The sequence below is a fragment of the Sapajus apella genome, unplaced genomic scaffold (assembly GCF_009761245.1).
Source record: "Sapajus apella isolate SASKATOON/1434 unplaced genomic scaffold, GSC_monkey_1.0 scaffold428, whole genome shotgun sequence".
NCBI classification, from domain to species: Eukaryota; Metazoa; Chordata; class Mammalia; order Primates; family Cebidae; genus Sapajus; species Sapajus apella.
The window spans coordinates 8,867-22,767 of record NW_022437364.1 but is presented as its reverse complement, the minus strand read 5'-3'; the positions used below and the strand labels follow the sequence as shown (position 1 = coordinate 22,767).

The window sequence follows — 13,901 nt, the reverse complement described above, 5'->3', positions numbered from 1 at the left end:
AAAGTAGAAACATGGTTACCAGACACTAGCAAGGGTCATGGGTTTGAAGAACAGGGATTGGGGAGAGTTAATGGGAACAAAAAATAGAAAGAATCAACAAGACCTAGTATTTGCTAGCTCAACAGAGTGACTATAGTAAAAAAATACTAGGTCTTGTTGATTCTATTTTTTGTACCCATTAAATCTCCCCAATCCCTGTTCTTCAAACCCATGACCCTTGCTAGTATCTGGTAACCATGTATTTCAGTTCTTCTCTGAAATGGGTAAGAATTTCTTCTCAGCTAATAGCTAAGATGGGTAAAGGTCAGATGAAATTGTTAAAACTGTGTAGGAAAAATATCCTTTCTGCAACATGTACCGAAATTTAAAATATGCAATTGTGAGCAAAAAAAATAATAATAGTAATAACAATTAAATTATACTTTAAAAAATAACTAAAAGAGTATAATTGGATTGTTTGTAACACAAAGGATAAATGCTTGAGGTGGTGGATAACCCATTTACCCTGATGTAATTATTATACATCACATGTCTGTGCCAAAATATTTTGTGTAACCCATAAATATATACACCTACTATGTACCCACACAAATTAAAAATTAAAATTAAAAACAAAACAAACAAAATATGTAAAGAACCACTCAATAGCAAGAAAACAAGTATCCAAATTTTTAAATGGGCATGGACCCGAATAGACATTTATCAAAAGAAGAGAGATAAATGGCCAACGGGTTTAGGAAAAAATGTTCAATGTCACTAATCGTTTTCAAATTAATACCACAATAAGATATCACCTCACACCTTTTAGAATGGCTTTTATCAAAAATATGAAAGATAAGTGTTGGCAACAATGTGGAGTTAAGATAACCCTAACACACTGTTGGTGGGAATGTAGATTAGTATAGCTGTTATAGAAAATGCCATGGAGTTTCCTCAAAAAACTTAAACTATAGCTACCATATGATGCAGCAATTCCACTTCTGAGAATGCATTTAAAGGAATTGAAATCAATATGTCAGAGGGATATCTGTACTTTCATGTTCATTTCAGCATTACTCATAATAACTAAGTTATAGAATCAACCTAGGTGTCTAGAAACATAAATACTGCATGATCTCACTCGTGTGGAATCTAAAAATCGTTAAATTCGTAGAAGTAGATGGTAGAATGATGATTACCAGAGGTGAGGGGTCGGGCAGAGAGAATGGGCAGTTGAGGATCAAAGGATACAATGTTTCAGTTAGGAGGAATAAGTTTTGATATCTATTGCACAGCAGGGTGACTATAGTTAATAATGATGTACTGTATGTTTCAAAATAACTGAGAATAAATGTTAAGTGTATCACCACAAAAAAATGTTAAATAAGTGAAGTGATGGCTATATTAGCTTGATTTAATCATTCCACATTATATAATGTTTCAAAACATCATATTGTACCCCATAAATATAACAGTTATAATAATTAAAAATATTAGTAAAACATTTAAAACATAAAATCTGGTAATTAAAAGGTGGTGTGTTTTGTCCAGGCTCTGTCTTTTCTCATTCCATAGCAACCTCAGAGGCCAGGTGTTGATGATGACAGCCCCAAAAGTCTAAATGAGCTTGGATCTCCAAGTCTTTGCTCAGAGGAAAACCATAGGCCAGGAAAATCTGCACTGGACTTTTTATGAGAGAGAAATAAACTCATATTGTGCTAAGCCACTGAGATTTGGAGGTTTGTGAATAACCCCATTACCTCATCCCAAATAAGTTTTAACGGTTGATACTATGTGGTATTCAGAGATATCAGCTAGGATGTGAAGTCTAGACCTTCAACCAGACATGGCAATTTTTCTCTTGATCATGACTGCCAAGCCAAGCTCCCTTTTTACACTCATAGTGTCTTATACTACATAACTTAAAGAAGGGATGACCATACCCCATGTCTTTGTGTCTAATTACCAAATCAATCTAATTATTACCAAATTATTCTATCTACTCATGGAATCCTGCAATTTCAGACTGCTCCTTCCTGGGACAAAAGTTTTTTAAAATTTTTATGTACACATTTATGGGACACGTGATATTTTGTTATATACATAGAATGTGTAATGATCAAGTCAGAGTATTTGGGGTATCACCTCAAATATTTATCATTTCTACGTGCTGGTATTATTTCAAGTCTTTTAGCTATTTTGAAATATACAATACATTGTTGCTAAGTATAGTAACCCTACTCTGCTATCAAACATTAGAACTTATTCCTTCTATTTAACTGTACATTTGTACCCATTAACCAGCCTCTCTTCATCCCTCCTATCCCCACCACCCTTCCCAGCTTCTGGTATCTATCATTCTACCGTCTATCTCCATGAGATAAACTTTTTTAGCTCCCACATATGAGTGAGAACATTGGTCTTTTTGGCTTATTTCACTTAACATAATGACTGGCTTATTTCACTTAACGTAGTGATCTCCAGTTCCATTCATGTTGCTGCAAATAACATGATTTCATTCTTTCTTATGGCCATATGGTATTCCACATTTTCTTTATCTATTTGACTGTTGATGGATACTTAAGTTGATTCCATATCTTTTTTTTATTGTGAATAGTGCTGCAATAAACATTGGGGTGCAGGTATCCCTTTGATATACAGATCTTCTTCCCTTTGGGTAAACCCCCAGGAGTGGGATTGCTGGATGATTTGGTAGTTATATTTTAAGTTTTTGGAGAAATCTCCGTACTGTTTTCCATAGTGGCTGTACTTGTTTACATTCCTGCATAGTGTATAAGAATTCCCCTTTTTGGAGAGATGCCAGATGTAGGTGATGGGGAGGAAGGCAGCAAATCACACTGCCACATGTGTACCTATGCAACAATCTTGCATGTTCTTCACATGTACCCCAAAACCTAAAATGCAATAAAATAAATGGAAAAAAAAAACGAAAAAAAAAAAAAAAAGAATTCCCCTTTTCTCCACATCCTCACCAGCATGTTGTTTTTCTGTCTTTTTAGTAATAGCCATTATAACTGGAGTAAGGTGACAGCTCACTGTAGTTTTGATTTGCACTTTCCTGATGATTAGTGATGTTGAGCATTTTTTCATATATGGGTTGGCCATTTGTATGTCTTCTTGTTAAAATTTCTCTCAGGTTTATTTTTATAAAAAACGAACAAACAAAAATAAAGTCACCACCAACCACATGACAACTGGCCAGGCAAAGTCTTGATTCCCTCCCTCCTTTGTGCTCCATGTGCCTAGTCAGCAGGGTCAGAGAGGCAGTCCGCACTGATGTGAGCTTTGCCAAAAGGGAGTATTACAGAGAGAGGCTTGGGAAAGGGAAGGAAACCTGGACAGGCTTTTTTCAGCATTGAGAAGTCACTTAAAACTGATTTGCGACATGCAGGGAGGGAAGAGCATGCTGTCAACAATCATAACCTGCTTTGTACAGGTTGGCTCGAGGGAGAGTTGGGTCGGAATTGTGTCTTAAGGAAGGAGAATGGTTTCACGACCTTGTTCAGCTCTCCGGGAACAAAGACGAAAGGGCTACGTGCTACGTGTTACTTGTTAGGCTTATACTACGGGGCCTGGGGCTGCAGGTCTGAAGTCCTTGCTAGTGCATTTAGTGCTGGTGAGAATGGTGGGCCCCAGCCTTGGACGCTGAAGTCCTCTAAAAACAAGGCACAGACAACCTCAGATCCCCCAGTCACCCTCCACTGAATAAGAGGGATGGGTAGGAGGTCTCAGCGGCTGGCCTATTGCAAGCCCAGATGCCTGCCAGCCTGGGCCTGCTTCTTAGCGCTGTGAGAGCTTGTGTCTGGCGGGCAGAGAAGAGCAACTGTAGTCCCTGTAGGGCTGACTCCGCGCAGGGCTCTCCAGCTTTGGGCTTGCGGGGGACCCTGCTCTGCGACCCAGCGGCAGCTTCAGCCCCGGGGGGAGCCGTGGCACAGTTGGTTTAGGCATAGCCGCCAGCCATCTGACTGGTGGCCGCATTGCTGCCTACTCCTTGCCAGGCCTGGTAGCTGAAGAAGGCGCTCGCTCGGCGATCATCACCAAACACGCAAAGAACCAGGCAGCCGCACGCTGGTTATAAGGCTGCGTGCCCTTCAGGGACGTCAGGTCAACTGCCGCAAAGCAGGCCATGAAGGCGGTGACGTAAAGAAGATCATTAACACTAGTGGCTAGGGCACCATATACAACTTCTGTGCAGCCGAAACAGGTAGAGGATGAAGAAGACGACTGTGATCAGCCAGAGGAAGACAGCGACGAACATCACTCAGCCGTAGGCCGGATACAGGTGATACGGGGTGTCCACAATCAGGGCCCACACCAGCAGCCCCAGCACCAGCTGCAGCAGCAGCAGCACCCCGTGGCAGGAGCGCAGGAAGCCCAGGTCCCGGCTCAGCGCCGACAGCGAGGCCCCGGCGCCCTGCCCGGGACTGCTAGTCCCTGTGCTCACTTTCGACGGGAACTCGACCGTGGCGGCTCCGCTCGCCTCCCTAGGTCGTTCAGGCCACCGTCACCGCCCTCCAGTGGTAGGTGCCGGCTCCCACGCCGCTCTTCCCCAAGACTCCCTATCCTGCTGCAAACTGTTTCTTCTTTTGAGAAATGTCTGTGTCCTTTGCCCGCTTTTTAATGGGGGGAGGGGGAGGGGGGAGAGAGAGAGAGAGTGTGTGTGTGTGTGTTTAAACTGTTGAGTTGTTTCAGCTCTTTGTATATTCTAGATATTACTCCCTTCTCAGATGAATAGTTTGCAAATATTTTCTTCCATTAACAGGTTGTCACTTCACTGTGTTGTTTCCTTTGCTGTGCAGAAGCTTTTTAGTTTAATGTAGTTACATTTGTCTGTTATTATTTTTGTTGCCTGTGCTATTGAGGTCTTAACCATGAAATCTTTGCCTAGATTAATGTCCTAAGGTATTTTCCCTGTTTTCTTCTAGTATTTTTTAAAGTTTCAGTCTTATGTTAAAGTCTTTAATCCCTCCTGAGTTGATTTTTGTATATGGTGAGAGATAGGGATTGAGTTCCATTTTTCTGCATGTAGATATCCAATTTCTCTAACACTATTTAGTGAAGAGGGTGTCCTTTACCCATTGTAGGTTCTTGGTTCCTTTACCAGGATAGAAGTTTTAATTTTTATATCTTGAGATACTTGAAAGTCTCCATGTTTTGGTTCAAATACTTTAAACTTGACAAAATTCTCCATTTTCTGTCCTTTTTAACACAGTTTGTAAAAATTTTAAAGTGATATCTGGATAAATTTCTCATAACCTGTCTGACTGCTTGCCCATAATTTTAAGGCTATTAACATGTTTGGACATTTAAGAAAGCTTTAAGATTCATGATACTTTTAATTTGTTATGTACATAGAAATTAATTAAATGCTTGGAAGGTTTTGTTAGTCAGATATTTAAGGGGCTTAAAAAGTACATTGATAGTGCATGCCTGTAATCCCAGCTATTAAGAGGGCTGAGGTAGGAGGATTGCTTGAGTCTGGAAGTTTGAGACCAGCCTGGGCAACATAGCAAAATCTCATCTCAGAAAAATAAACTAAAAAAAGTAAATTAAATTATTTAATCCCTTTATGGGCAGTTGAAAATGCAGAAGGCACTTAGTTAAATAGGACCAAATATCAGTCAAAAATATTTGCAATATTCTTAAACTTTACTAGATTTATAAATAGAATAATATAATTTGTAGGTTGAACTTAAAAGCTTAGAATAAACTAGACTTGGAATTTGTATCTGTAATAAATAAATCACTTATATAAACCCCCTCACCTGAGAGCAAAACATTTTCTGCAAACAAACTAAAAAAAATCTCATAGCTTAAAAAAACAAACAAAGAAGAGCAAGTTCCACACCACACATTGTAGATAGCTTTGAACCTGCTCTGAGTTGGGAAATTAGATAATCAAGAGTTTGAGAATACTGTGTAGAATAAAGGTAATGGACTCTGTTCAGAGTTTGAGGAAGCCCTCAACACAGAAAGAACATGAAATGTAGCCCATATAAAAGGTGTGGTACATTTAGACCAGAATAATCATCATGAATGTTTGTTAAAAATAGGATCCTGGGTCTGTGATTCTGATTCCATGGATTGGAGGTGGGGATCTAGAGTGTTTAATACAGTGGTTCTCAAAGGGTGGTCCATGGACCAGCAGCATCAGCATCACCTGGCAACTTATTAGAAATGCAAATTATTGGAATCTCCTAATTCCCACTGTATAAGATTCTCCAAGAATCTGTTGGAACAAGCCCTCTAGTTGACTTTGATGCTCACTACAATTTGAGAACCACCACTTTAACAGATGATTTGGTTAAGTCTTATGATTGTGACACTACTGCAAGTGACAGAAAATTCAGGGCTCAACCACCTTATTGACATGGTTGGTTGAAGTTCACTGACTGTAGCAGTTTATTGCTAAAGGCATCTGAGGGCAAGTCTTTAATGGAGGAATCTACAAAAACAGCAAACGGTTGAAAATAATTGAGCCCATGGCATGGAAAAAGAATTGCATATAGTTTACTTTACAGTTAACTTACACATATCAAATTTAAATGATATTCAGCAGAGTTCTGAAATTAATCTCTCTCTCTCTCTCTCTCTATATATATATATATATGTATATATATGTGTATATATATATATATATATATATTTTTAACAGTGGTTTTTCTTGGCCAGATATGTCTGAAAACCTTGCTTCTGTTCAGATTTGGTCCAAATCTTTCTATTTAGGATTTGTTGATCCTCTTTTTCGCATTCTTCATGGTCCTTACCCAGCACTGAGCTGCTATTTCTAAATCTGCAGTTAAGGCTCCCAGCTCTGACTTATATTAAGATATTTCCTCTAATGTTCTTTGCCAGTTTGAGCCAGCTATTGTTAAGGAATGGCTTCTCTGTTTGCCTGGCTTAGTGGCTGTCTGCCTCTCTGTCTACTGCTTCTCAATGCTGCCAATACTTCCTGGCTTCATATCCTCCCAACACCTTCATTTTTCAGTTTTCAGATTGAATATGACCTGAAAGAAGGTCATCCATTGGCTAGACCATGGCATTTCCTATTATCACAATGTAGCCTATTGGATGAGACAGTCTGCTTAATTTTTTAATGATTTTTTTGTGAATTAATGCAAGTGAGCGGTTGTGACACAGTGATTATTTAGGAGCCTTTGAAAATTTTTTTTCCCATTTATTTATTTTATTGCATTTTAGGTATTGGGGTACATGTGAAGAACATGCAAAATTGTTGCGTAGGTACACACGTGGCAGTGTGATTTGCTGCCTTCCTGCCCATCGCCTACATCTGGCATTTCTCCCCCTGCTATCTCTCCCCAGCTCCCCAGCCCCCACCGTCCCTCCCCTATTTCCCCCCAGCTGACCCCAGTGTGTAGTGCTCCCCTCCCTGTGTCCATGTGTTCTCATTGTTCAACACCCGCCTATGAGTGAGAACATGCGGTGTTTGATCTTCTGCTCTTCTGTCAGTTTGCTGAGAATGATGGTTTCCAGCTTCATCCATGTCCCTACAAAGGACCCAAACTCATCGTTTTTGATGGCTGCATAATATTCTATAGTGTATATGTGCCACATTTTCCCTATCCAGTCTATCGTCGATGGGCATTTGGGATGGTTCCAGGTCTTTGCTATTGTAAACAGTGCTGCAATGAACATTCGTGTGCATGTGTCCTTATAGTAGAACGATTTGTAATCCTTTGGATATATACCCAGTAATGGGATTGCTGGGTCAAATGGAATTTCTATTTCTAGGTCCTTGAAGACTCACCACACTGTCTTCCACAATGGTTGAACTAATTTACACTCCCACCAACAGTGCAAAAGTGTTCCTATTTCTCCACATCCTCTCCAGCATCTGTTGTCTCCAGATTCTTTAATGATTGCCATTCTAACTGGCGTGTGATGGTATCTCAATGTTGTTTTGATTTGCATTTCTCTGATGACCAGTGATGATGAGCATTTTTTCATATGTTTGTTGGCCTCATGTGTGTCTTCTTTTGTAAAGTGTCTGTTCATATCCTTTGCCCACTTTTGAATGGGCTTGTTTGTTTTTTTCTTGTAAATCTGTTTTAGTTCTTTGTAAATTCTGGATATCAGCCCTTTGTCAGATGGGTAAACTGCAAAATTTTTTTCCCATTCTGTTGGTTGCCAATTCACTCTAATGACTGTTTCTTTTGCTGTGCAGAAGCTGTGGAGTTTGATTAGGTCCCATTTGTCTATTTTGGCTTTTGTTGTCAATGCTTTTGGTGTTTTGGTCATGAAGTCCTTGCCTACACCTATGTCCTGAATGGTTTTGCCTAGATTTTCTTCTAGGGTTTTTATGGTATTAGGTCTTATGTTTAAGTCTTTAATCCATCTGGAGTTAATTTTAGTGTAAGGTGTCAGGAAGGGGTCCAGTTTCTGCTTTCTGCACATGGCTAGCCAGCTTTCCCAACACCATTTATTGAACAGGGAATCCTTTCCCCATTGCTTGTTTTTGTCTGGTTTGTTAAAGATCAGATGGTTGTAGATATGTTGTGTTGCCTCCGAGACCTCTGTTCTGTTCCATTGGTCTATATCTCTGTTTTGGTACCAGTACCATGCTGTTTTGATTACTGTAGCCTTGTAGTATAGTTTGAAGTCTGGTAGTGTGATGCCTCCCACTTTGTTCTTTTTGCTTAGAATTGACTTGGCTATGCGGGCTCTCTTTAGGTTCCATATGAAGTTTAAGGTGTTTTTTTCCAGTTCTGCGAAGAAGGTCGTTGGTAGCTTGATGGGGATAGCATTGAATCTGTAAATTACTTTGGGCAGTATGGCCATTTTCACGACATTGATTCTTCCTAACCATGAACATGGAATGTTTCTCCATCTGTTTGTGTCCTCTCTTATTTCGTTGAGCAGTAGCTTGTAGTTCTCCTTGAAGAGGTCCTTTACGTTCCTTGTTAGTTGTATTCCTAGCTATTTTATTCTCTTTGTGGCAATTGTGAACGGAAGTGTGTTCTTGATTTGGCTCTCTTTAAGTCTGTTATTGGTGTATAGGAATGCATGTGATTTTTGCACATTGATTTTGTATCCTGAGACTTTGCTGAACTTGCAAAGTTTCAGGAGATTTTGCGCTGAGACGATGGGGTCTTCTAGATATACAATCATGTCGTCTGCAAATAGAGACAATTTGACTTCCTCCTTTCCTATTTGAATGCCCCTTATTTCTTTTTCTTGCCTGATTGCTCTGGCTAGAACTTCTAATACTATATTGAATGGCAGTGGTGAGAGAGGGCATTCTTGTCTGGTGCCACATTTCAAGGGGAATGCTTCCAGTTTTTGCCCATTCAGTATGATATTGGCTGTTGGTTTGTCATAAATAGCTTTTATTATTTTGAGATACGTTCCATCGATACCTAGCTTATTGAGGGTTTTTAGCATAAAGTGCTGTTGAATTTTGTCAAAGGCCTTCTCTGCATCAATTGAGATAATCATGTGGTTTTTGTCTTTGGTTCTGTTTATGTGGTGAATTACATTTATAGACTTGTGTATGTTGAACCAGCCGTGCATCCCCGGGATGAAGCCTACTTGATCATGGTGGATAAGCTTTTTGATGTGCTGTTGCAATCGGCTTGTCAGTATTTTATTGAAGATTTTTTCATCTATGTTCATCATGGATATTGGCCTGAAGTTTTCTTTTCTTGTTGAGTCTCTGCCAGGTTTTGGAATCAGGATGATGTTGGTCTCATAAAATGATTTGGGAAGAATTCCCTCTTTTTGTATTGTTTGGAATAGTTTCAGAAGGAATGGTACCAGCTCCTCTTTGTATGCCTGGTAGAATTCGGCTGTGGACCCGTCTGGCCCTGGGCTTTTTTTGGGTGGTAAGCTCTTAATTGCTGCCTCAACTTCAGACCTTGTTATGGGTCTGTTCAGGGTTTTGGCTTCTTCCTGGTTTAGGCTTGGGAGGAGGCAAGTGTCCAGGAATTGATCCATTTCTTCCAGGTTTATTAGTTTATGTGCATAGAGTTGTTTGTAATAATCTCTGATGATGGTTTGAATTTCTGTGGAATCTGTAGTGATATCCCCTTTATCGTTTTTTATTGCATCAATTTGGTTATTCTCTCTTTTCTTTTTTATTAATCTGGCTAGTGGTCTGTCCATTTTGTTGATCTTTTCAAAAAACCAGCTCCTGAATTTATTGATTTTTTGAAGGGTTTTTTGTGTCTCTATCTCCTTCAGTTCTGCTCTGATCCTAGCTATTTCTTGTCTTCTGCTAGACTTTGAGGTTTTTTGATCTTGCTCCTCTAGCTCTTTCAGTTTTGACGATAGGGTGTCAATTTTTGATCTCTCCTTGCTTCTCATGTGGGCACTTATTGCTATATATTTTCCTCTACAGAGTGCTTTAAATGTGTCCCAGAGATTCTGGTATGTTGTGTCTTCATTCTCGTTGGTTTCGAAGAACATCTTTATTTCTGTCTTCACTTCATTGTTTATCCAGTCAACATTCAAGAGCAAGTTGTTCAGTTTCCATGAAGCTGTGCGGTTCTGGGTTAGTTTTTGAATTCTGAGTTCTAACTTGATTGCACTGTGGTCTGAGAGACTGTTACAATTTCCATTCTTTTGCATTTGCTGAGGAGTGATTTACTCCCAATTATGTGGTCAATTTTAGAGTAGGTGTGATGTGGTGCTAAGAAGAATGTATATTCTGTGGATTTGGGGTGGAGAGTTTTGTAAATGTGTATTAAGTTTGCTTGGTCCAGGTCTGAGTTCAAGTCCTGGATATCCTTGTTAATTTTCTGTCTGGTTGATCTGTCTAATGTTGACAATGGGGTGTTAAAGTCTCCCACTATAATTGTGTGGGAGCGTAAGTCTCTTTGTAAGTCATTAAGAACTTGCCTTATGTATCTGGGTGCTCCTGTATTGGGTGCGTATGTATTTAGGATTGTTAGCTCTTCTTGTTGCATTGATCCTTTTACCATTATGTAATGTCCCTCTTTGTCTCTTATGATCTTTGTTGCTTTAAAGTCTAATTTATCAGAGATGAGAATTGCAACTCCTGCTTTTTTTTGCTCTCCATTTGCTTGGTAAATCTTCCTCCATCCCTTTATTTTGAGCCTTTGTGTATCCTTGCATGTGAGATGGGTTTCCTGGATACAGCACACCGATGGGTTTTGTCTTTTTATCCAATTTGCCAATCTGTGTCTTTTGATTGGGGCATTTAGTCCATTTACATTTAGGGTTAATATTGTTATGTGCGAATTTGATACTGCCATTTTGGTGCTAGCTGGCTGTTTTGCCCTTTAGTTGAGCTGGTACTTGTTGTTCCTTTATATGTGTAGAGCCTCTTTCAGTAGCTCTCGTAGAGCTGGCCTGGTGGTGACGAAATCTCTGAGTACTTGCATGTTCCCAAAGGATTTTATTTTTCCTTCACTTATGAAGCTTAGTTTGGCTGGATAGGAGATTCTGAGTTGAAAGTTCTTTTCTTTAAGGATGTTGAATATTGGCCCCCACTCTCTTCTGGCTTGTAGGGTTTCTGCTGAGAGATCTGCTGTGAGTCCGATGGGCTTCCCTTTGTGGGTAACCCAACCTTTCTCTCTGGCTGCCCTTAGTATTTTCTCCTTCATTTCAACCCTGGTGAATCTGACGATTATGTGCCTTGGGGTTGCTCTTCTTGACGAATATCTTTGTGGTGTTCTCTGTATTTCCTGGACTTGAATGTTTGCCTGCCTTGCTAGGCTGGGGACGTTTTCCTGGATAATATCCTGAAGAGTATTTTCCAGCTTGGATTCATTCTCTTCGTCGCATTCAGGTACGCCTATCAAACGTAGATTATGTCTTTTCACATAGTCCCACATTTCTTGGAGATTTTGTTCATTCCTTTTTACCCTTTTTTCTCTATTCTTGCCTTCTCGTTTTATTTCATTGAGTTGATCTTCGACCTCTGATATCCTTTCTTCTGCTTGGTCAATTTGGCTGTTGATACTTGTGCATGCTTCGCGAAGTTCTCGTGTTGCGTTTTTGAGCTCCATCAATTCACTTATATTCCTTTCTGTTTTGTCCATTCTCGTTAGCATTTCGTCAAATCTTTTTTCAAGGTTCTTAGTTTCTTTGCATTTAGTTAGAACATGTTCTTTAAGTTCACAGAAGTTTCTTACTACCCACCTTCTGAAGTCTGATTCTGTCATTTCATCATACTCGTTCTCCCTCCAACCTTGTTCCCTTGCTGGTGAGGAGTTGAGATCCCTTGTAGGAGGAGAGGTGTTCTGGTTTCGGGTGTTTTCATCCTTTTTGCACTGGTTTCTTCCCATCTTTAAGGATTTATCCACCTGTCGACTTTGTAGTTGCTGGCTTTCAGATTGGGTCTCAAATCTTTCAGATTGACGTTCTGTTTGTTGATGATGAGGTTATTTGTGTTTCTTGGTTTTCCTTCTGACAGTCTGGCCCCTCTGCTGTAGGTCTGCTTAGGTTCACTCCAGGCCCTGCTTTCCTGGGGTTCACCTGCAGCAGCCGCTGAACAGTAAGGGTTGTTACCAGTTTTCTTCTTCTGCTATCTTTGTCCCAGAAGGATACCCACCTAGTGTCAATCTGATCTCTCCTTTATGAGTTGTCTCTTTGGATATATAGGGGTCAGGGAGCTGCTTGAGGAGACGGTCTCTTCTTTATAGGAGCTCAAATGGTGAGCTGTGAGCTCCGTTGTTCATTCAGAGCTGCTGGGCAGGTACGTTTAGGTCTGCTGCAGCAGAACTCATAAACTGCTTTTTGTTCCCAGGTGCTCTGTCCCAGGGATTTAGGGCTTTATTTATGAGTTTCCGTTATGCTCCTGCCTTCTTTTCTTTTTCCTTCAGACCTGCCCTGCCCAGCAAGGAGTCAGCCTAGTCACTGTTGGCCTGTAGAGGCTTTGCTGAGCTACTGTGGGCTCTGCCCAGCTGCCGAGTGAACTTCCTTGCAGTCCTGTTTACATGGGTGTAGTTAGAACTGCTTTGGCGACGGTGGCCCGCCTCTGTTGAGGCGGAGTCTCTCTGCTGTGGCGGGTTGCCTTGGCAATGGCGGGCTGCCTCAGCAATGGCGGGTTGCCTTGGCAACGGCGGGCTGCCTCAGCATTGGCCGACTACCTCCGTCGTGGAGGGCTGCTTGGGTAATGGCGGACGCCCCTCCCCCACACAGCTGGACCGTCCCGGGTTCAGCTGCACTTGCTGTGAAAGTCTCTATCCAGAGTTTCTGACTGCTGTTCTTTTGTGGGGGTGGGACCAGCTGAGCCTGATCGCCTGGCTCCCTGCCTCAGAGCCTTTTTTAAGTTTGTGTTCCAGTCGCCTGTTGAAGAGGCGCCGGGGTCTGTTTGTTTTCCCCTGCGGCCACTCACTGCGCTGGCTTAAACAGTGGCACTGAGGTTTGTGGTGCTTTTTTTTTTTTTTTTTTTCCCTGGAATCTACTGTCCTGGCTCCCTGCTCAGTCCCCTTTTTAAACAGATGAATGGGCGACTTCCCGTGGCTCCAATCGCCAGCCAAAAGGGCACCCAGACCGGTGTATTTTGTATGGAGAACCGCGGCTCCGGGGCGCCGACAAAGCAACCACGCGGGGCAAAGCAGCGGCGCCGGCCAGCACAGCCGGGCTGGCCGAAACAGCTGTGCTGGTGACCTGTGGAGTTCCTCCGCCTGGGAATTTCCTAGTCTGTGGGCAATAAAAATGCGGCGTCCACTCACCCTCTGCGCTTTCACTGGGAGCTTCAATCCTGAGCTGTTCCTAAACGGCCATCTTGGATCAAGCGATCGAAAATTTCTTCCTGGTTGTGTTACATATAATTAAAATAGCCATGTACATGAGTGCATCCATTGTACATACTTGCAAAGTATGAGGTTCGGAAATGCAATGAGATGCTGGAGATAAATCTGGGAAATGCCACTGTTATCTGACAATTCATAATTGTGCAAAGGATGAGGAAG

The 13,901-nt window shown here is 41.2% G+C and overlaps 1 pseudogene; it reads right to left on the bottom strand.

Annotated features, from left to right (window-relative positions):
* Window positions 1–3,940: 3,940 nt before the first annotated feature.
* LOC116545896 lies at window positions 3,941–5,191 on the bottom strand (annotated as a pseudogene).
* Between the last annotated feature and the right edge of the window lie 8,710 nt (window positions 5,192–13,901).